We start from the raw sequence: 22,026 nt of genomic DNA, 5'->3' as shown, positions 1-22,026 counted from the left end.
AATGCCACACACACACACGCGCAAAACTTACCTGGGAGCAGCTATAAGGGAAGAAAACTTGAAGCGAAAAGTACGGTGCACTAAAAGTTCAGGCCACCATCCGTTCAAGACGAGGGCACGCAAGGCAAAGAAACAAGTGCGCAACTAAGTTGTGACCAACCGTTTAGGTAAAGGTTAGCCGTAAATATCGTACCGGTGGAATGGGGGCAGAGAAAGACAGAAAAATAAATGCAACAAGAGTACGAAAATAACAAACACCGCAGACACTTTTCCCGGTACCGGGGGGAAAATGGAAACGCCCAAGGCAACAAGACAGGTGAGTGAGCGAAGCGTATTGGTCTGGGTGTGTGTATGTATCTGCGTTTAGTCGAAGAATTATGTGGCAAGTTTGAAAGACGATAGTTTCTTCACTTTTCCGCTAGAGTAAGTGCGATGTGTGTTTCTCAAGGGGGAAGGCAAGAAAATGTTTATCTTCGCAACCTTGGTCGGGTTAAATTTGTTTATGGTTGGGGTTTCTTTTTTCCCGTGTATCATCTTTCACAACTTTCATATGCAAATCGGCACATCATTTGCTTGGGTGGAAAGCTGAAGCAAGTTAACAGCAAGGAACGATAATTGGAAGGTTAGTAATTGGTTGGTGCTCTGTCAGGGTTCGCTTTGAGTCTCTTCAAAGCAATTTTTCGCAACAACTTGCTCTTCCCAACATCCATGACATGCTTTGTGGCACAAATCGATACGAAACGAACCGGGAAAAGGAATAAAAATTTAATAAAAGCCCATCTTTTCGCCGATAATTTAGCGACAACGCCGCGCGCGATGTGTGCAGCCGGAAGCTTTCACGTGCTCACATCCCATTCCCGTTGAATCGTCGCAACAATTCGCTTTTCGTTTCGTTTCACTTAAGCGCAAAGCGTACACGCCGCCAACTGGTGTTGGATCGCCAATGCCGGTCGCGATTTGATGAAGTGATGATGGTAATTTTTCTCCATCTCGTATCGCCGCCATGCGACAATGAAGACAAACGATCTGCTTGGTGTCGTGCGCAAAACGGGAGGGGCTGTCACATGGATCGGGCGTCTGTGCGATACAAACATTTTCATGCAATAGAGTCGAATACCGGCGTACGTCCGCTATTCTTTCATTTCCGCCACGAAAGCAATCGCAGCTGCTCACACATTTCGTGATCGTGATAGCACGCTGTGTGTGGCTTCGGTGCACTTTCCTCCCAACCGAATGGCGAAAATTTAATAATCGTAATTAAACTCCACTTTTCGTGCACCGACCGTGGACAGGGTCGGGTTAGCGCTGGAAGACACAGCAGCCATGCAGAGAAAATTGGAAGCCCGAAAAATGGCACCCGGGTCCCATGTACACCAGAGACAGAGAAAACCTGCCCATTCCACCCCAAACCAGCACAGGTTGGCTCAGGATGTACGTGTTTTTTTGGCGAAGAAATTGCTTCTGGGACGCCCCGGGTGTCCTAAGTTTTCTTCACTTGTCCAGGGCGTGCTTGCGTGCAGCGAGATGAAGCCATCGTTTGGTAAGGGAGGGGATGAGGTGGGCAAAAATTGTCACAATGGGATCGTTCTGGGTATGGAAAAGGATAGAAAAAGGGTGAGCCCTAATTTCTAGCGAAGATAGGTAGTTTTGCACTTGCAGGGCGCCGAGAAAGAAGGCCTATAATTGGTTGGACAAATTGGCTGGAAAGTTTATCGTAGGTAGTTGTGCGTGCAACATTTCACACAGGCCTGCCAACTCCCAGGCGAGTTGCATCTTGCACCATTTCTTTTACATTTAATCTTCTTACTCACTATCTCTTAGTGCATACTTTTCGCCATCGAATTTCACTACTGCGTCACTCAGCATTGCACCTTCAGGCGTGATCGTTCAAAACGATCGAAAAATCCGGTTCGAGGGACCATTCCTCACATAATGTAACACATCATTGCATACCTTTTGGCGCATTCGTTCAAATCGAACTAAAAATTCGGCTCCAGGGACCATCACTCACAGAATGTTAAACAGCATTGCATACCTTTAGGCGCATTCGTTGAAAACGATCTAAAAATCTGGTTCGAAGGACCAATAACGGTGAGGCAGCCACAAAAATCACTCCCAAAAAACACAACGTATCTAATTAAGACGAACAAAACAAAACAAACGAATGCAATTTTAACAATCTGAGGTGTGAATTAACACGCCATAAAACATCGCTATTTAATTTCTTATTTAATTTATTACACTACAACGGCCTCGCAACGGAGCAACGAACATTAAAACTAACTAGCAGTCGGGCGCGTGTGGCGCGTGTATTCGAATGGTGGCGGGTGCGGTTGCCCGAATGGTTTAATCTAGACGTGGAAAGCTTCATCACAGTAATTAATGGGTGTTTTTGGTTTCGGTTTCACCTTTCAGCGGAGCGAGAGAGCAAGCACGCGCGGTATTTTTGTACGCCCAGCTGCACAACCACAACCGGTGTAAAATGAATGATTGTTATTGCCTTCCTTTTGGGTGAGGTGAAGTTCGAAAACCTTTCTTTCTCACACACACACACACACACACACACATACACAAACGCAACCGTACCGATTTCGAGCAATCCGATTCCCGGAGCTGTAGACGACACGTCATTAATTTATTGAAAACGAAGCATCCCTCCCTTGTATTATGAATACGAGGAGCTGTTTGCGCCCCTGTTTGCGGGGTGCTCCAGTTATAGTTAATTATGAACCAACGGATTGTGTCCGTTTTTAGAACCACCATTGCGAAACCTCAAATTTTGTCCAGCAACGGTTCAACCATCCAGACAGTGTCACCGTGGGGTTTGCCAGGTTGTGTTCCGGGATGTTGGCCCACAACGAAATGCGAAACAATCGCAATCCATATGAATTTGCCACGTACTACGTAGCCACACCAGAGGGGCAGGGACATTGCGGGTCATTCCTGTGTGCCGAATGCTGTCGATCAGGGCGCACCCAGCCACCGCACCGAGTCGCAGCAACACCGGTTCCGTGTTGGCGCGGGCAAAACTGCTGCAAAACCTATCCCCACGTGAGTGATAAGTTTAAATTAAACTTTGTGTCTCTGTGCTGGCCCGTCGGGTGTGTCTTACTTTGGGTTTTATTTTCCGTTTTGTATATTGTTCGAATGGGAGCGATGCTTCGCTGTTGTTACATTTGTGCCCGTAGCTCCGTATTGCAGCGACCCACTCGCTGGGCTTGCTTGCCATTCTGAGGAGCAGGAGGTAGTGCTGCCGATATGTTGTCGGACGGGGACGGGAGGGTTCTGGGATGGTTTTGGGTTGGGGCAGTCTGGGTAAATGGAATTCAACAACAAAAACAAGAGGACAGCATCATACCAGGACACACAAAACAGCAATATGTGGGACGACGTGTGGGGCTTGGATCGTACCGAATGTACCGAATTTTTCTCCCTTTTTTCAACAAAAAAAAAAAACACAACCCATCCACTTGCTACACGTGTCTCGGTACGTGCCAGCAGGGCAGAAAAGGGGGGGGGGGGGAATGCGCCATCTCCGTTAGAAATTGTGGGAATGCACATCGCTACGAGTTGTACGAGTGGGTCGCTTTTGTGTGTGTGTGTGTGTCATTTCAGTTCCATGTTCGCTTTTGAATGTAATTATTGAAATGCTGCCAGTCGAGTAATGTTACACTGCAGAGAGGGGAAATGGAGGAGTCGTCGTCGTCGTCGTCGTCGTCGTCGTCGTCGTGATGGTGACTAAAAGTTTAAGCAAAGTTTAAGTTCCGGTTGATGCTTCCAGTGGTTTGAATACCGCAGCAGCGGCCACCATGTCCCTATTGCGCGTGTTGCACCCGAACACTGGCACGTGCACGCGTGCCTGTCAACGCAACCATCCTCCATCCACACCGACTGGCTGGTTGATTTGTTTTGCGCTTGATTTAATAAATCTTGCAAACACATCTGCTCTACTGCAAAACTCCACTGGTTTCGAAGTGGGATAAGTTTTATTCCACTTTAGACTTTTAGAGCAGCCTCTGCCCCAACCCAAAACACGGCCAAAGACACAGACACTCAAACACACTGTTGTAGCTTGTTTCTCGAGTACACTTTCATTGCAACTCTCGCTGCAATACTGCAACTGAAGCTTAGGGAAGCAACTTACAAACCAGCCGAGCGCTGTGGGGCAACGATTCTTTATGCTACAATTGATAAAGCAAACCCAAGTGACACTGGGGGGGGGGGGGGGGGGGTCAGCCACTCTTAATTTTGTTGTGTTGTCCCCCTCCCCCTGCGCTTCTTCCCAACCCAACAGTCCAAACCACAAAACCACTTGGAATGGGGGCCACAGTAAGAAAAGGAGAGGCACAGTACTACATCACAACGATTGCGCGGTCACGTGGCCAGTGCAAAAGGCGTGTGCTGCGTGAAAGAGAAAAGCCACCAAAAGGGGATGCAGATCAACGCGCAAACACAACGGCCACCCGCGTCGGACACCCGCCTATATCTGGTGCCTGGTGTTGTGTGGATTTTCGGTTAAGAAACAAGCAAAAATTTAGAGGCAAATTACCGCTCCCTTCCACTTTCCTACGGATCCAACCGAGCTGAAAAACAGGGAGCAGGGAAGCGAAGAAAACAAAAACGCTCTCACTTGCGCTGGCAAAATGTGTTGCCCGAGAGTGTGGGAGGGGTTGGGTTGTTTGCACGGGTTTTCCATCCCTGTTTCTTTTTCTTCGTATTTTTGTGCAAATTTAATGACACCATCTGTGGCTTCTGTGTGCCATGGCTTGGGTTGGAGCTCGAAGCAGGGAAAAAGCGCTGACTGGACTGGAGTGAACGAATTTTACTTAATTTTCCCCCAACGTTTTCCCTTCCCAAACACACACACACACACGTACGTGCTGATGATGATGTGGGGACTCTGTAGTGAAGTGTGCTAGGTCGGGAATGTGGCCCTGTGTTTGTGCGCTCCCATGTATGTGGTGTGCAGAATATTTATGGGCTAGAATTTTTATTTCCCCTTTTAACTGTCCCTTCGCTCTTCGCTTTCTTTGGGGTGATTTCTTCCCCTGTTTTGCACCAGCATGCATTAGCCGGCCACATGGGTTTTTTTGTGGGCCAGTTTTCGCTTCGTGCACTAATATGCACGCGCGCGCTCGCGACCGAGTCCCTCCAACCCTTTGCCCCTTCTAGTTGCTGGCCCACCATAGCCCGGGAGTGTTTCGTTCGTGCCAAACGTAGATTATTAATATGCTAAATGGAGCGTACCGAATAATTGCACCATTTTCTTTCTCGCTTTCCACTGGGTGGGGGGCCACTTCAGGGTCGGCCGCTAGTTTCTGCAAGCGTTTCTGTATTACTTTTTTTTATTATTGCTTTCCCTTCCCGTTTCAAAGTCAACCGACGAGTAGCGACGAGAGTGAGAGAGAGCGAGAGAAATTGTGTGTGTGTGTGTTGCATGGACTCGCCAGAAGACAGCCGAGAGCGTTAGATTCGAGAGCGCCACGACCAGCTCAGCTTCGACCGATAGAATCAAGTGTGTCCTCGTGATTTGCCATTACCCCTCCCAAACCCCCCCCCCCTTCCTTTACATCTCCCAGGACAGTAGCACAAACGAACAGCAAAAGCAACGGAACAGCACACACAAACACACAAAATGATATGCTCCCATTTGCGGAAGCGATTTCAGTTTAGCATATGTTCTGTTGCTTTTCGGTTTTCGGCACCATGTTGCGGTTCCAGTTTAGCTGGCTGACAGTGCACTGCCCGCTACTACCCACCGTGAAAGAAATGTGCTTATTATTGGGCAGCACTAGGGTGCGAAATAAAGTAATCGGACAGCCATTTTGTACCCGCGTTCCGTTAAGGAGGATAAAGATGAAGCGTTTTTTGTGGTATTTTTTTTTGCCCTACGTTTCGTTCCGGGGTTTCATCACCATTTACGGAATTCGTTTATTTTCGTTCAGTTGCTATAACGAAGAATTATTCCTGTTTTTATTTAGTTTTTTTTGTTTTGCTTAGTTGTTTCAAGTGGGGTTTAGTGAGAGGAAAACATTTTGCACCACTTCACTTCACGAGACCGACTTTGTTGGCGCATAAATTCCAACCCGATGCACTAATGCGCCCTGCTGCTTGTGTGTGCTTGTTCGCACAACCAGCAGCAGCAGCAGTGGATGATGTGTTTCGGTTGTCTGCACGTTCGAAGAGGTAAAAACACTCAACACACACACACACACACAAGCCAAAGGGTAGGATAATCTTTTTGATGGACTGACTTCTTCATGGGGCAGTTCCAGCTGGGGTGGCTGGTTTAAGTGAGCTGGAAAAGATTCTCAAAACTCTCATTTGTTTTCGCAGGCTCCAGGTGATGTTTTATGAGGCTGAGGGATCGGCCCGACGCCCCTTTTTTTGTTGACCGGCGGATGACGATTACGGCAAAACATTACGGGCTGGGATCGTGGGTTACGTTTTGCGGGCGTACGGGTTTTTATTGCGAGTGTTTAACCCTTTATCCCCTCCCCCATTTACCATTCAGCTTAATTAAACGGTAAAGCAAGAGGCAGTGGCAGTGTGCAGCTGCATGGAAGACTCTCTCTCTCTGGAAATAAAAAGTGGAATTGGTAAAAGTGTTAAGTCTCGTTAACATTAATGTGCCGTAAGGCGTTGATGTTTGATTTTTAATACGTATTGCCATTTAATGAATACTATAATTGGTAATGTTTTGTTTACTAAAAGGGTTTAATTTCAGATAAAAAGCATTTCATCAATGTAGAAATGACCATAGAGGCAACAAAAATTTGAGAGAGCGCTAGAGGCTAGAGGCTTTTTTAGTAAAGTGTACAAATGTAACAGCCTCGGATTGCAGATAAACGAGGCAAAGACCAAACTGATGGTGGCAACATCAGCGGACCTACCAATAAATAATCAGAATCTACGTAGGCGTGACGTACTGATGGGTGAACGCACTTTTGAAGTCGTCCCAGAATTCACCTATCTGGGGTCAAAGGTCAGCAACGACAATGGCATGGAAGCTGAGTTGTGCTGGCGGCCAACCGGTCATTCTACAGCCTGAAAAATCAGTTCACCTCAAAGAACCTGTCGCGACGGACGAAGCTGGGACTATATAGTACCTATATAGTACCGGTACTCACATACGCTTCTGAGACATGGACACTGTCCAAATCTGACGAAACCCTTTTATCCGCGTTCGAGAGGAAGATGTCCAGAAGGATACTTGGCCCCGCATGTGTGGAAGGACAATGGAGGAGCCGTTATAATGAGCGGTTTCGGACACTCCTGAGGCAGGCCAAGACCGCAAAGCGGTTGTAGCGCCGGATAAGTAAGTAAAAGTAAGTAAAGTAAGTACCAAATGTAACATCCCTTCCTAGCTGCCAATAACACGGAGTTACTATATCACCAACAAAGTTGCAATGCCAACTATCACCATCCAACAACTATTCACCTAACTGAAAAGTTTTTCGTCTACTTACGAGTGACCGTTCTCGAGTAAGATTCTATCAGTGACCCGTCTTGTGTTAACCGCTGTGTTTACCGCAATGCCACCGGTCCCCCTCTCTAACTGCTCGTTAAAACTCACATAAAAAGCAAACACCTGAATATATTTGCAATTCCTTCTCAATGATTTATCGCAAAAAGACACTCATTTAATCGCTCCGCGTAAGCAAGAATGTGTTTTCTACACCACAATAAAAAAGTAAACTGTAATGCAAAACTTCTCCCTCATCTTCATTTGTCTCATGATTTAGCAATTTGAAAAAGGGCGCCCAATTTAATCTTAATGCTGCTCGATTATGGTAACGATAATCCAAACAGCAGAGAGCCGTTTGCTTGTGATTGTGAAATTAATACTATTACCTTAGCTCTGCCAAGCAACGTCCACAAACTCGTACTCTCGTGTGAAACTTCTTCTTGGTGCATTTTCCCAGGGCCGGAGCCATCTTTCCGATGGTTCCAAAAAGGAAAAAAAAAACATGATCATTCCACCACTTACACCCGAGAAGCCAGAGCTAAATTGCAACATTCGATACTGTCCATTGGTTCGAAAGTGCTCGGCTCCTACCATCTCAAAAGCCTGCCCCTTTCTTGGCTTAAGCTTAGCACCGTAAATGAAAACCGTTTAATCAGGTGGCAAATGGGAAGTTGCGGGAGGAAGGAGGGGGCCGGCACGAGACAAAACCTACCGAAAGCAATTTCCAGCGAATACCTTAATGGCATCAAAATGGTATTCAATAAACAAAAGTGAACCTCGGAAAAGTCCAAAAGTCAAACAAACAAACAAACGCAATTAACCTGTAGTAGCAGCAGTTGGTTGGCCGTGGGGAGCCATGGTGGGGAAAGGCGGTTGGTTTTCGGTCGGTATACACCTTTATCCCCGGGCACAGGTATTGTACTTTGCGCAGCCCAGGCACACAAAAGGTGGCAAAAGCCAATTTCTAAGCTGTAACGCAGAGAAAACAAACTCCAACTCGAAGGCCTGTCACTGCCGCTTTTGCCGGTTGGATGTGTTGGATCAGTGTTTTCTCCTCGTCGGTTTTCCTCCCTCCTCCCCTTCCCGTTGATACTTTCCCATCGAAACTGCAAACTTTTTCCCATCACATTCCCTGACTGCTGCTGCTGCTGCTGGCCTGCTTCGATGTGCAGCCTCTTCGCTCCATTATGTCAGAACAAACCAGGTCGCAAAATGTTGTTCCTTCCCCAAACATACTCGAAGGTGGCAAAGGTGGGAAAAAGTTTTGCTTGTAATGATTTCGATTAGTAAAAACCGCTTGATCCCTAGTGTGTGTGTGTGTGTGTGCGTTTTTTTGTCGGTCGCTTTTGTTTCCGCTCCTAATCCAAAGCCCCAAGCAGAGCTGACAGAGCAACGTGCGGCGGCCGTCCACGGTGCTTTTGGTGGCAATGAGTTATGGGATTAAGAAGCAGACGGAACAACATTTCGCGAGATGTTTTGGAAGGAGCTTGCACATTGTTATCCCTTTTCACAGACTGAGTGTCCTTTTTTGTTCTACACGCTTTCCGTGTGTCATTTAAATTCTTTTCCCACCCATTACACGGCTTTTTCTTCCATTCGAGCGATGTTTTTCACCATCCGTTTTAGATGAGCCGATTTTTAATAAACGATGCATAATTAATCATTCCCCCACACCGCTCGCAATTTGCAGGGTGGGCAGTTTGGAGGGTTAAAAATTGTCATCCCAACCAGCCGACCGGTTCCGGCCTGTCGCCGGCAATGCGTGCCCCTAGCAGGGAGCCTGCTGGAACGGAGGCGCGCGCCACTAGCTCGCTGCGGGTGGGCTATTAATTTTAACGTATTATCTTATTAAATTTTGGAATTAAAATGAACCACTTCTCGCGGCTGCGGGCGGCTTTGTGGGAAGCGGTAGTGGCGTCACGACATCTGCAGTAGTAGCAGCAGCAGCAGCAATGGCAAGACGCACCAGCTGTGTGGCTCGTTCCTAGTAAAAGTTACGTTGAGCTAACCCAGAAGGAAAAGCGCTACGGCCGACTGAGGGAGGTGAGTTGTCGGGCAACATACTTGGGCAAAAGTTATGAATTACTCTTTTGACTTTTGTCCTCCGTGGAGGTTCTCGGTGCTGTGCAGTGCCTGGCCGAGCATCCGCTTTTGTCTGGAGCTGTTTTGGGTGCGGTGGATAAGAACGGAGTGGCTAAAAGGGTGGGCGGCAATCGAAGTGTAACTTGCCGGCGATATGAGTAGTTGCTCGTTGGCTGCGAGCCTAGGCTAGTAGCTTGTAAGTGTCTAGGACGGGAAAGGGCGAAAGTTAACCCTTAGCGTGTTGGTAATTTGATTGGGATTGTATGAAGTAGGGTGAAGCAATATTTGAGAAGTTCTTTGTAGCTGAATAAGGATGGTTTAGGTTGATTTTTACCAGCATTTCTTTGAACTTCTTTTTCAACTGGACAAAACGTTACATGCTTTGACAGTTTTTAGAGCTGTCATCGAAGGAACAGCTGTCTTCGAATAAAGCAAGAAACCCTTTCTATCCGTTAAAAAAAACATAAAATACTTTCTGCGAATTCCAAACAATATCATTAAAATACATCCAACTCCAAAAACAAACTGACTCAAACTTCGTACAGGCTTGACTGATAATCCTGCTATGAGGAAATCAAAAAGTCCTCAGAGTAGCAGACGTTTTTAATGGCTGATGTAGGAATTAAACCGACTAAGGTCTTTGTTTTAGAAGCAAACAAACTAATTTTTACCTGCAAACTTAAATTGCATTTACTCGGCTAAATCACCTCAACATGCTTAACCCGCAACTGCGTGTCCACCGAAGGGCTTGAAGAAGAAGATGAACTTCGTATCGTTATCCCCACCCTTGCGGTACCGGTTGGCAAGTAGCCGGCGTTGGGTTTGGGGGTACTCAAATCATCTTACATCGCTGCCAATGGTCGCCCGGGCTCATGGGCAAAAGCAAAAGGAGCAGCATCGAATTTGTATCACAGCTGTTACTTATTTCTGTGCCGGTCCGGGATTGTCAGAGCAATTTTGCACTGATAGCACGCACGCCGAGGGCGGGATAGGGTTGGTTTTGAACTCAAACCCCATTCGCCCGCTTTTGCGGACGTGTGGTGCATGAACCATTGCCAAATGCTCGTGTTGGATTCCGAGCGCAGAGCTCACTCGGCGGGTAGGAACCTCCGCCATCGCTGAGGTAGGTAGGATTTTAATTAAACCATCGTTTTGTAGCCATTTGAAGGCATAATTATTCCACCGTGGTAGGGCTTTGTTTTCTTGCTCTCCATTCAGTTGGAGAATTCCCCGGCTCGTGATTGAACCTTTTGATGGACTTTACTTACTTTCTGGTAGACGGCAATGCCAAGTAAATGATCTAACCTGAAGAATAGAGCAATGTCGATTGCGTTTGCGTTGACCGTATTCATTTCGGCTCGGCTGTGCGTTCATAGAAGAGTGTTCGGGAAGACTGCCTCAACTGGCCCCCCCCACTCCCCCACCCGGCCCAGCCTGGACACAATGGAATGGAAGTAAAATCAATAAAACATCAGCAATGCAAACTCATGCACCCTCATGGGGCCAGCGGGCACAGCGCACTGTTGTGCACGTGCGACTGATTGAACTCCTGCCGGACGTCCCAGTTTGCAGGAAGTTTGCACGGGAATCATGTTCGCCTTGCGAATGGAAAGTTTTTCGGGAGGGACAAGCAGGAAAGGGAAGTCGAAAAAACACGGAAGCTGAATTTGGAACATATTTTTGCAGGATAATGTGTACGTGTGTGTATGTAGTATGGTTCAAAGTTTTTTTTTATGTGCTCCTTTCCGCTTCCTTAACGGAAACGACAATTGAGTCTGTCGAAGGGATCGTGTGGGGCGTGTGGGAGGCGGGGCCTGTGTTGCCCTTCATACACTCCTCCATACCGGGATTGTGCCTGTCGAAGGAACTTAATAGCTCTCCCGTTTCACCTCCCGAATATAAAGAAGCGATCGGCACTGATGGCCTGCTGCACTGATGCTAATGGTCAAAATGTCGTTAATCTCGCTGGAAGACTGAAATACAGCTGAGATCAATTATGGACTCGGGAGGGAAAAGCGCAACTCATGCTGACGATTTTCCCACCAGCAAACAAAATGAATAAGAAAGGGAGAGAGAGAGAGAGAGAGAGAGAAAGAAGAAAGAACATGGAATTTAATTGCTTATATGCGTGCGTTTTTTTTGTCATTTAAGGATTCTTGGAGATCGTCCATGAATTACGTAAAGGAAAAATAAATTATTTCATTTGTATTATTTCAATTTGTTTTTTTTTTATCGAACATTATTAAAAAAATGCCTTTTTTAATAATTGACGTCTCTTGTTTGGTGTTAATTTCCAGTTGCCCTCTAAGTAACTCACCATAACGCTGGCAGTTGCTCTTCATTCCTTCTGTGAGCTTTACGTAATTGATGGATAGGTCCTTGCTGCTGTAATTCAACGCAAGTATTGTATGAAAACTCTAAGAAATGTTTATTTTTTATTCATAAATTCATGTGCATTCAACAGCTTATTTCAAAATGTTCCGTGCTCTTTAAGCACTCGTTTATATTCTTTTTATAAACTCCGCATAACTCCATAAACACTGTGCAAATAAATCACACATCGCTGGAAACGCTGCTCGCTGGTGTAACTTTTCTCCTATTTAACATTAACCCTGCACACGTTGTCCGCTTCACCCTCCTCCACAAAAAAAAACCCATCTACGAACATGGAGAACGTAATAGTAATCCCTTCCGCATATAGTATGAAAAATGCATCAGTACGAAACTATTGCTGCAGAGAGCAGAAACACAAACAGGGGTAGAACCGTCCACACAGGTTTCGGCACACCGACGCTTGCCGATGATGGTGGTTGGCCGAAAAAGTGCGATACGATCATTATGATTTTCTCGTTGCCCAACACTCCTTCCCGTCCCGCTCGCCACACTGCCCCCACTGTTTTGACATTCTTACCGGCAATGGCAAAAGTTAGTCCACCGTGCGCGCTACGCTCTTGGGCGCTCTTCCCTCTCCCCACTCCAAAAAAAAAAAACCTGCTCTGCCTTCCCCCAAGTTGAGCTTTTTCCGGAGTGACTTTGTATGTTACGTGTATGATAGCATGAAGCAATATTAATGTTACAAGTTCATGAAGGTTTCACACGCCCGCATCATTCCGTTCGATCGCTTGGTGGTTGACTACACACAGACTCACACATACACACACACACACGCTTGCTGTGGACACTTACGGCAAAATGGACAATAATTTTCTCACACTCCCCCCCGCCCCCCATCCCTTTCACTGTGTGTGTGTGTATATGTTTCCCAACCAAAGTATGCTTTTGCTATGCTTTTCGCCATCGACAAATACCATCCGCTTGCCGTCACCGATGGCACCCCTGATGGGAAGCGTGTCCAGAGTCCGAAAGCTACCAGAGCAGTTTGGGGCGGCTGACACGGGGATGATGGTGGTGGTTGGGAAAAGTTTTATCTTGGCAAAACAGTGCACGTTATGGTGTCGTTGAAACTTTTCGCCGCTTGCAAGTAGTAGCAAGACGTTTCGCTCGCATGCCCGCCGCTCCTTTCGCTATCAAACTCTTCTTTTTCCGTTCACAAACGCTTTTGTGCGGCCATTGCGTGAGCTGATCGGAGATGCCACGGGGTACGACCAATGCTAGTGCTAATTTAACTTATGGCACACAAACACTCGTTGTCAGTTGTGCAGCGCCAGTTTCTGTACACTCGCGATAATAAACAAGTGGCACCCTCCGGGGTGTGGGGTGTGTGTGTGTGCGAATGTCATAGTGCGCTCACCTGTACGGTAATTCACACTTTCTTGTAATTTGTTTGCCACACACACCCTTCCTTTTCCCCCTTTCACTCTGTGTTCTCATGATTCTCTCCTCTTCCTTCGAACCGTTTGCCATCCGTTGCCAGCGCTGGGCAAGTGGGACTATTTCGTTGGTAAATTAAATTATGAAGATGAGAAATGATACTCGACCGGTTGGCTGGTTGAAGATTGAATAACAAGCGGCGGAAATTAAATTAATCAAGTGTGGGTGAATGTACCTTTGATGGAGTTGATGGAGCAAAAGGTGGGCGAAAAATGTTGTTGGGTTAAAGGCACAGCAATCGACCACGGTTGATAAATAGTTGGAATATTTTCATTGCAGTCATTGACATTGTTTTTTGTATACTTTTCGATTTTTTTTATTGCTTGTAAGGTTGATAATTACCACGTTACATTAAAAAAGATATACAGGCATTCCCCGATATACGCCATACTCGATATACACGATTTCGCTATACGCTATTTTTTAAATTTGACAGTTCTTCGAGCGAATTGTACTGCTTTGACACATCAAATGTCAAATGAAAAAAAAATCCCTTTTTGTCGAATTTTAAAAACCATTTTAAAAGATAAAAAATTTTAATCTTCAGTTGAAATCAGATCGAATTAAAAATTTAGTGGCTAAAAGCGTACCATTTCAAGCTAATATGAAAATTAGCTATAATTTGACTGTGAACCTCGAAATTCGAGATACGCTAATATTCGAGACACGCAAATGCCTCCGGTCCGCATTAATAGCGTATATCGGGGAACATCTATAAAGCAAAATAGAACACTCTCAAAACGCTGTAAAATAAAATCATTTTGCATACTTTTAGGCGCGTTTTACAATCAAACGCAGTATTTATCGACAAATGTTGTCTGAAACCCATTAAAGCACCAATTTACTTTTAAAGTATGTTTTTTTTTCTCTCGTTATCATCAATTTTTGTGTCTTTGTGTTTTTAAGCGATGTAAATTCCGTTCAATTATTGCTTCCCTACTTAAAAAAAATAAAAATAATACGTTCACATAATATTTGCATACATTCAGGCGTTCTTTCCGATTTCCACTGACAATAAGCTTCTAGTATTCCTGGGTATGATCTATTCAGCCTAAATTCCTTACTCAACAGCCATTTGTCGATTGATGTTATTTAAACCCGCCTGGCGTAATCCATCCAACCGATAAATTAACTACTTCATAGAATTGGTGACGTTGTCCCGGTGAAGAACACAAAAAAAAAACATCCCCGATACCACCGATAACTCTACTCCCATTGGGGGAGCGGCAAACGGATCGTACATTATTTGTGGAACGCACAGACGCTATCGAACGAAATTTTTATGATTGGTTTGAATTGGGGAAGGGTGGGAGCAAAATTAAGAAGCGACAAAAAAAGCGAATATCCAGCAGGACCAACAAACACGGCCGCTTTGCGATGGGTGAAATGCCTGGAAACAAAATCCCTCCCCATCCGTTTGGTAGACAGAACTCCAATCACGAGGTCGGCTCATCTCACGTGGGCCACGTTGGGGTTTCCCTCGTTACGCCTGCTGCAATCTGTCACCCGTTTACCTCTTCTCGAGCGCGTGGTAAAATATTGTCAAAAATGATTGCACAATTTCGAACTTCAAAATGTTTTCATTCGGATGAGCAGAATGCAGATAAATTCTCCCAGAAGTATTCCTACACACCCTGGACCCCGCACCTCCCGGAACATCCCACACTATCCGCAAAAATCGATCGATTGCAGCCGCTGCCGGTTGCACTTTTGAACCCCTGTTCGGCATTGGGATTGCGTTTTGTGTTCGGTTCGTTCGCGGTACCGCCGCATGAATTGTTTCAGGATAGCCCGGGCGCGGGAAATCGCATGTACGCGCCGTGTCGTGGTATCGTCCATATGGCGCCCAGGGTTTTTATCTTTTCCCGGTTGCAAAAATAGTTTTATCGAAATAACTCGTAACTTTGCTGTGAGCGTGCGTGTGTGTGTGCTTGTTGTTGTTGTTGTTGGGCTGTGATTCTTTCATCCACACAAAAAAGCAAACGGGATGGTAGTTGCTGGTCCTTTTGCGCATCAGCAGACGCCGGCTTATCCGATGGGTGCATCGGACGGGAGGGCGAATCACGTCCCATTCCATGCCCGGGTCCTCCCGGTCACAGTTACGGCGTACAGCGATGGGGCTATGGACCTGGTGTGTCGATGGATTTACCAACACACACACACACACACACACACACACACACACACACACACACACACACACACACACACACACACACACACACACACACACACACACAATCGCCACAATTTGAGCCACGGTGCCATCACGGTTAGGTCTGGCGCTGTCGTTGACGATTCGCCGTGTTGACGTTTCGCGGATTGGCTTCCGCGGGTACGATTCGTTTGTGGGCATTTGTACGGCTTGCACCGGCATCGCGATCGCGTGTGCACGCATTTCTCGTTCTTTTTTCGTGTGCTGTTGTTATTTTTCCAATACAAGAGAGGGAGAGAGAGAGAGAGAGATAGGGAAAGAAATGGAATTTCAAGCCAGCTTTGCTGCAATAGACACTGACACTGGCAGGAAGGCAGGAAGTTGGCCTGGGCGGCCAGTTGCCACGGAACAAACCGCCGTGTACCTTCTGAGCCGCAGACAACGGATAGCAAACAAACATGCCACCCGCCAACTAGTGGGGGGAGGTTCGCCCGGATTTGGAGGGACAATGGAAGGTTGTGCTTCCCACTTCGGCACGCCACGTTTTGTTGCGCCCCATGAAAGGGTTGAAAAGGCAAAAAGCAAAACACAAAAAAGAAGGCAAGTCGGGTGGTAGAATTAGAGGTACAACATGATGGGTTATTGATTGTTATTACTTCAATCCAGCCATCGGGGGAGGTGATCCGGACAAACAAAGAGTTTGAGTTTTTTGTTTGCAGATTGTACGGCGATTTGTTGTACATTTTGTGCAGGAGAGGGGCTGTTTTTGTTTGTTGCTTTTTTGAAGTACTGTTTGCCCTGTTTGTGAAGAGCTTTCCGGCCACTTTCCTGCCCTGGCGAGGCAAAGGCTTAGAGGCTTTGATGTGAAGGGCCAGCATAAAAAAAAAGAAGTGGCTAATCGTACAGGGAAATCCGATTACAGTTGTATGGCGTACTGCAATTAGTGTAGCGTGAAGGGAGCGGAAAATTAGGCTGAAATAGTTGCCGTACTATTTGGCCAGTCAATAAGGATGGCATGGTTACAACTTTTATAGCCAGCTCCGTTGGTATAATGTGAACGTTATTGATTGTTGTTTAAGGGCAGTTTCTGTCAATGTCAATGATTTACATAATTTATGATGAAAGGGAATCGGGTTCGCATTAATTACTCCAATGGTTCATGTTTCTTTAGGTTTTGGGAAATATTTTTTATTTCTTTTTTATGTTTTATGCTTTGATGTCTCTGATGTTTAGATCTTGTGTATATGTTCTTTTTCCTCATTTTTTAAGGTTTTACTAATGTCTTTTAATTAGTTGATTAAATTATTGATTATTCAATTGATTTTATTCATTCATTTATCACTAACGGATTTTAAAGGTCTGAGCGTTTAATGTTTCACCTATTGTTTCAAATGATTTGTTTTATTTTTCTTGTTTATCCTGCTTTTCATGTTTTTTTTTTTGTAAAATCTGTAGTTGTATAATTTTCTTTTCCTTTTATACTTTTCATTATTTTACTTGTTATGTTTTAGTTGTCATGTTATCTCAATCAGTATTTCTTGTATAATGCACTTAAAAAGTATTTTGTAGGCATGTCTTCTTTTGTTATTATTTTAAATTTTGTGCAAAAATGTACATAAAAAAGTGGAAAAAGCAATTTTGTGTTATATTTCCATGGTAAATACTATATTTTTTTAAAATCTATTTTTCCTTGTTTCTATTATTGCTAAAAATTTTTAAGGATAAAATGTCATACTCAAAAAAACAAGGATAGAATCATCCTTATAAAAGTATATCCCACCTCTCCCTCCAAACATAAACCCATCGACATGAAAATGTTGACCCACCTGGAGGGTCTGTCAACAATTATGGTTCGCTTTACAAATAAAACATGCTGACACACTATGTTGCGCCACGCATGTTTCCGTCACCGCTCGAGCGGAACTAATACAGTGCATTGCATAGTCACAAAACAGCCAACGAGGAAAACTCGCAAGCACTCCCCGTCCCCTCAAAACCTCCCTCCTGTTCACTCCTGTCAGTTTGGCTTATTTGAGATCGAGCCCGATTTATTTTTTTATTTACGAGCGCGAGCATTTTTATTGAATAACTTTTTCAAAGTTGAAGTGTGTTTCGCCCCCTTTTTTTGGGGGTACATTTTACGTTCCATGAGTGTGTGTGCGGATGTGTGGTTGAGCGTCAGAATGTATTCAATTTATAATATACTTCATCCGACCGACACTTACTTACCTACTGGGAGCACACAAAAAAAGGGATAGAACTCAAACCATTATGGAAACACGAGGGAGAGTTGTGTTTTTCGATTTCTTTTCGAATTGAGCGCACGCAATGGGCGAAAAAAAAGAATGTGAAAATCAAAAAAGAAAACGCATAAACAAGCAAAAACAATCACAAAAAGTGGGAATGATTTACCAAGCGCGGAAAAAATAATAGAAATCGAAGGGAAAGCGCACACCGTAAAAATGTGGCAAATAAAATATAAAAAAAACACACACACACAAACTAGGGAAGGAAAAGATCATGTGGCGAAACGAAAAGTTAGAGGTGAAAAATAAAACCATACACACACACCCAGGACTCACTGCAAAAAAAACTAAACTCCATCCACCCAAAAGGCCTACCTTAGCAAGGGCTCGGGACGGTCGGAGAGGGAATACAACGTCAAGTGCCATGTCCGGATTTATTTGATTTCCATTCGTGTAAACCAATGCTGACGTTAATGGTGAGCGAAGCAAGGAAATTTTCACGCCTTTGCGTCTTCTCACGCGCTCGCCAGCCAGCCAGCCAGTCAGGGTTTAGCGCGGTTTTTCCGGGAGCTACTGGTTGTGAAATTGAGGTTGCATGTTATTGGGATGTGTGTGTGTGTTGTTCCTGACGGTGCGGCAGGGACGTCGTGTGTCGGTGAACCTGCTGAATGCTGCTGACTTTGCACGAAAAAACGGCAGGCATTTTCCCACCTGCCATCCAAAAACCAGCACCAAAAACACGGGAAAGGAAAGTTGTACCGTCGGTGCCGTATATTTTCTATCGTTTGATTGTTCGAGAGTGTCAAAAACTAAACCGAGGGACGGCAACCGAGGGTCCAGGGGCCCGATCATGTTTGTCGGCTGTCGGGTTTAGGTGGAGGAAATGGTGCAAAGAAGAAGAACAAAAAAAAGCAAAAACATCCAACCAACCGACACACAAAGGAATAACACGATACCTGTCGTGTACTTGTTCAAACTAAATTTGTTCGCAACACGGGTACCGTCCACCCGATTCCACCGGCTCCATCAATAGCACGCGTTAGCAGGTCGATTTTTGGCTCCTTTTTTTGTTTTTGTTTTGGCACAGCAAACCGGGAACTAGAAATCACGCCCCAGCGCGTGGATGGAGAATTTTTCCATTGGAGGGTGGGGAGGTCGAACTGATATGAATGAATATTCAATACGCCGTAGCGTAAAGCCCGATAGCTCCATTTCCATTCCACAATATTGGAATCCAATTTTAAAGAAACAAAAAAAAAAAAAAAGCCCGGAACGGCACTATGCAACATTTGGGAGATGGAGTCATTGTGAGCTTTATCTAATCCGCAATTTTTGTCATTTTGGGTGGTGATGGCAAGGGCGGATTACTTCATAGCACACGAGCCCGTGACCGTCGCCGAGGGTTTATTTTTCTATTTTGAAGAGCAGCAGCGGCAGCAGCAGCAGCAGCTTGATCACGAAACCGCACACGAGCACAGGACGCAACCGGTTTGGCGGTGGAAAAGTTTAATGGCATGCACGTGAGATTTCGCCACAAAAGCTCGAGCCCGTTTAGAGCTTACCGGGAGGAGCTAGAAGCCCTCTGTGTGTGAGCGTGAGCGTCGGGGGAGGTCACTGGGCCCCGGGTGTTAAAGGTGGATGAATCTTTAAACTTTCATTACAACCTTTGCGCTTACAGCGGGCTTGTGGGGCAAGTTTACTCTACAGGCACGCCCACCCCATTCCCAAAGGCGTCGAGAGGGCGAGAAAGCGAGAGAGAGAGAGAGAGAGCGAGAGAGAGTGAGGTCAAGAGGTCAGCCTGAATCGTGCACAAACGCAGATTCAATTTTGGGCTGTGGATAGTTGCATAAAAAGGGGGGTTTGCTGCACAACGTTGCCATTTTTGGAGGTTGAAGGCACCGTGTCGTGGTCGTAAAATACATCCCCCCTCTCCCTGCTATACCCGCTGACAAACCTTTCCTTTGGTTGTGCGTTTGCGTGCGCGTAATTTGGTTAAGAGTGAAGCGTGAACAGCTTTCAGCAGAAAGGCGAAATACACGATGACTGTATTAGTTTTAGCTCTTTTTCCATTCATTGCAATCGATTCCGATGGAAAGAATAAAAATCAAAACTGCCGTTTTGATGTTTCGGGTCAATGGGCTCGAGCAGAACAAAGCGGACCATCAAAACAATTTGTTCTAAACGCCACACACACATTGAAACACAACATCAAAAGCAGTTCACTGAACCTTAAATTGGAGGAAATGGAGGCCTGCTGCAAATGTGTTTTGCTGCTGCTGCTGCTGCTACTACTACTGCCACTGCAGGCTCGGTGTGGTCAATTTTACGGTGGCCTATAATATCCGCAACGCCCTCTTCCCTGGCCCCCGGCCAGGCCAAAGTTGAAGTGATTAAAGTAACGAGCGGACAAAAACTATCCCAATATCCATTTTCAGCTCATCTCATTAAGGGTTACCTCCATCCTTCTTCTCCCCTACTTGCCGTAGGGAAGGGAAGGGGACAATTTACTGCATGCAAAGTCCGAGTCGATGGCAATGTGGGCCGTAGGCAGCAAAGTTTTCCACAGCCCAAATGTCCTACCCGTGTAAAATGGCCTGGGGCGCAGCCGAGAAGAGAGAACGTGAGAATGTGAATGTGTGTGTGTGTGTGTGTGTGTGTGTGAGAGAGAGAGAGCAAATTGGACGCCAGTGGAAAAGGGGTTTGTGATGGCTGGCGGTTGAATCAATATCAATTAGGAGAAGCCCTTCCAATCTTATTCTCCACTGCCCCGTTGCTTTCGCCGTTTCGTCTTTTTCCTTTCGCTTTACAACGGCGCGAAACGGCGCTGCAACCAAAGGAACGGGGTGGGAGGGAGGCCAATGGGGTTAAATGCGAAGAATTAATTAGATTTAAATAAATTTAACAGCTCAAATTGGCTTACCGGATTGTGCTTGTGGGAAGGGGTCGGTCAGGGTAAGGCGAGTGGATCAATCCAGTGTGCCGAGCTGGATGTCGATTCCGAGCAAAGACGGGCTGCGCCGAAATTTTATCGAAACAGCTGATGGTATTTAATGGCGATTAATTATCTGCTGCCCGGGGTTGGGTCGGCCTTTCTTCCATCCCTTGTATCCGTTCACAAAGTCACGATGCACGAATGTCACGATGCTTAACGATGTGTTTAGTGCGAGCGAATTTATATTGGAGGGGTCGTCATGCATGACAAGCTGTTGGAGATAAACTGCGCGGAACAGATGAGGCTTGTTTTGGGGTTGGCATATGAGTGCACAAGAAACGATTATAACATAATAATGGCAATTCGAGATGATTACCTTTTGACGTTCATCATAAGCGCCTAAAGATATGCAATATTAAGTTGTATTTTAGATAGTTTTTCTATTTCTTCACGTTTTACTATGACAAATACTTTTAAAATCTGAATCTAAGCTACATAAAATCGACACACAAACATTTAAAGGTTACAAATTTTACAGTTAAACACAGTAAAATACCTAAAAATGTCTTGAGTAAATTGTAACGTGTAACGTCTAATGGTTCCTAGTGTCTGAAGCGCCTAAAGGTATACTATTTTTAATCGTTGCTTTGGATTTACTTCTCCTTGTCGAATATGATTGTACTTTAACCACACGAGCAATATTGTTGATTGTAATTATCAATAACTACAATAAAATAATAAATAAAAACCAAATTAAACAAAAATCGATAAGAATAAAAAAAAACTGAACATACATTCAGGCGCAAACAGGTAAACATTTATTCCGTATCCCCTTTTAGTGTAGCCTTTCCTTGGCAACATTTCTTTGTTCTACCTGTGCCGATGGGCTACACTTAGCAGCAGCGTCAATCGAGGTGCAGCCCGGGCACACACTCTCCTGCATGAGCACCCCTTTCTGGACTCGTTTCTAGATACGGTGTGACGGTGAAAGCTCGTCCTTCAATTCGAATGAAAAATGATTCTTGGAAACTGGTCTCTTACTGGAGAAGGTTCGCAATGGTAACTGAATAAAAACATTCCCTCACACACAGACACACACACACATACTAAATGTAAAGGGTCGACAAAAGTTTTACCCCTAAAACACGATCACCAAACTCGTCAGAACCCTCTTGCCTCCCAAAGGCAAAGTGATTTTGCAACAATTCACAGCAAGGCTGGCAAACGAACAGCACAAACGGTACGAATAAAACGAACTTGTAACTTGGAAAAGAAAGCGCGTCGAAGTCTTCTGATATGGGACCTTCAATGT

This window comes from Anopheles merus, chromosome 3L (assembly GCF_017562075.2).
Source record: "Anopheles merus strain MAF chromosome 3L, AmerM5.1, whole genome shotgun sequence".
Lineage (NCBI taxonomy): Eukaryota > Metazoa > Arthropoda > Insecta > Diptera > Culicidae > Anopheles > Anopheles merus.
This window is presented reverse-complemented; position numbering follows the sequence as displayed.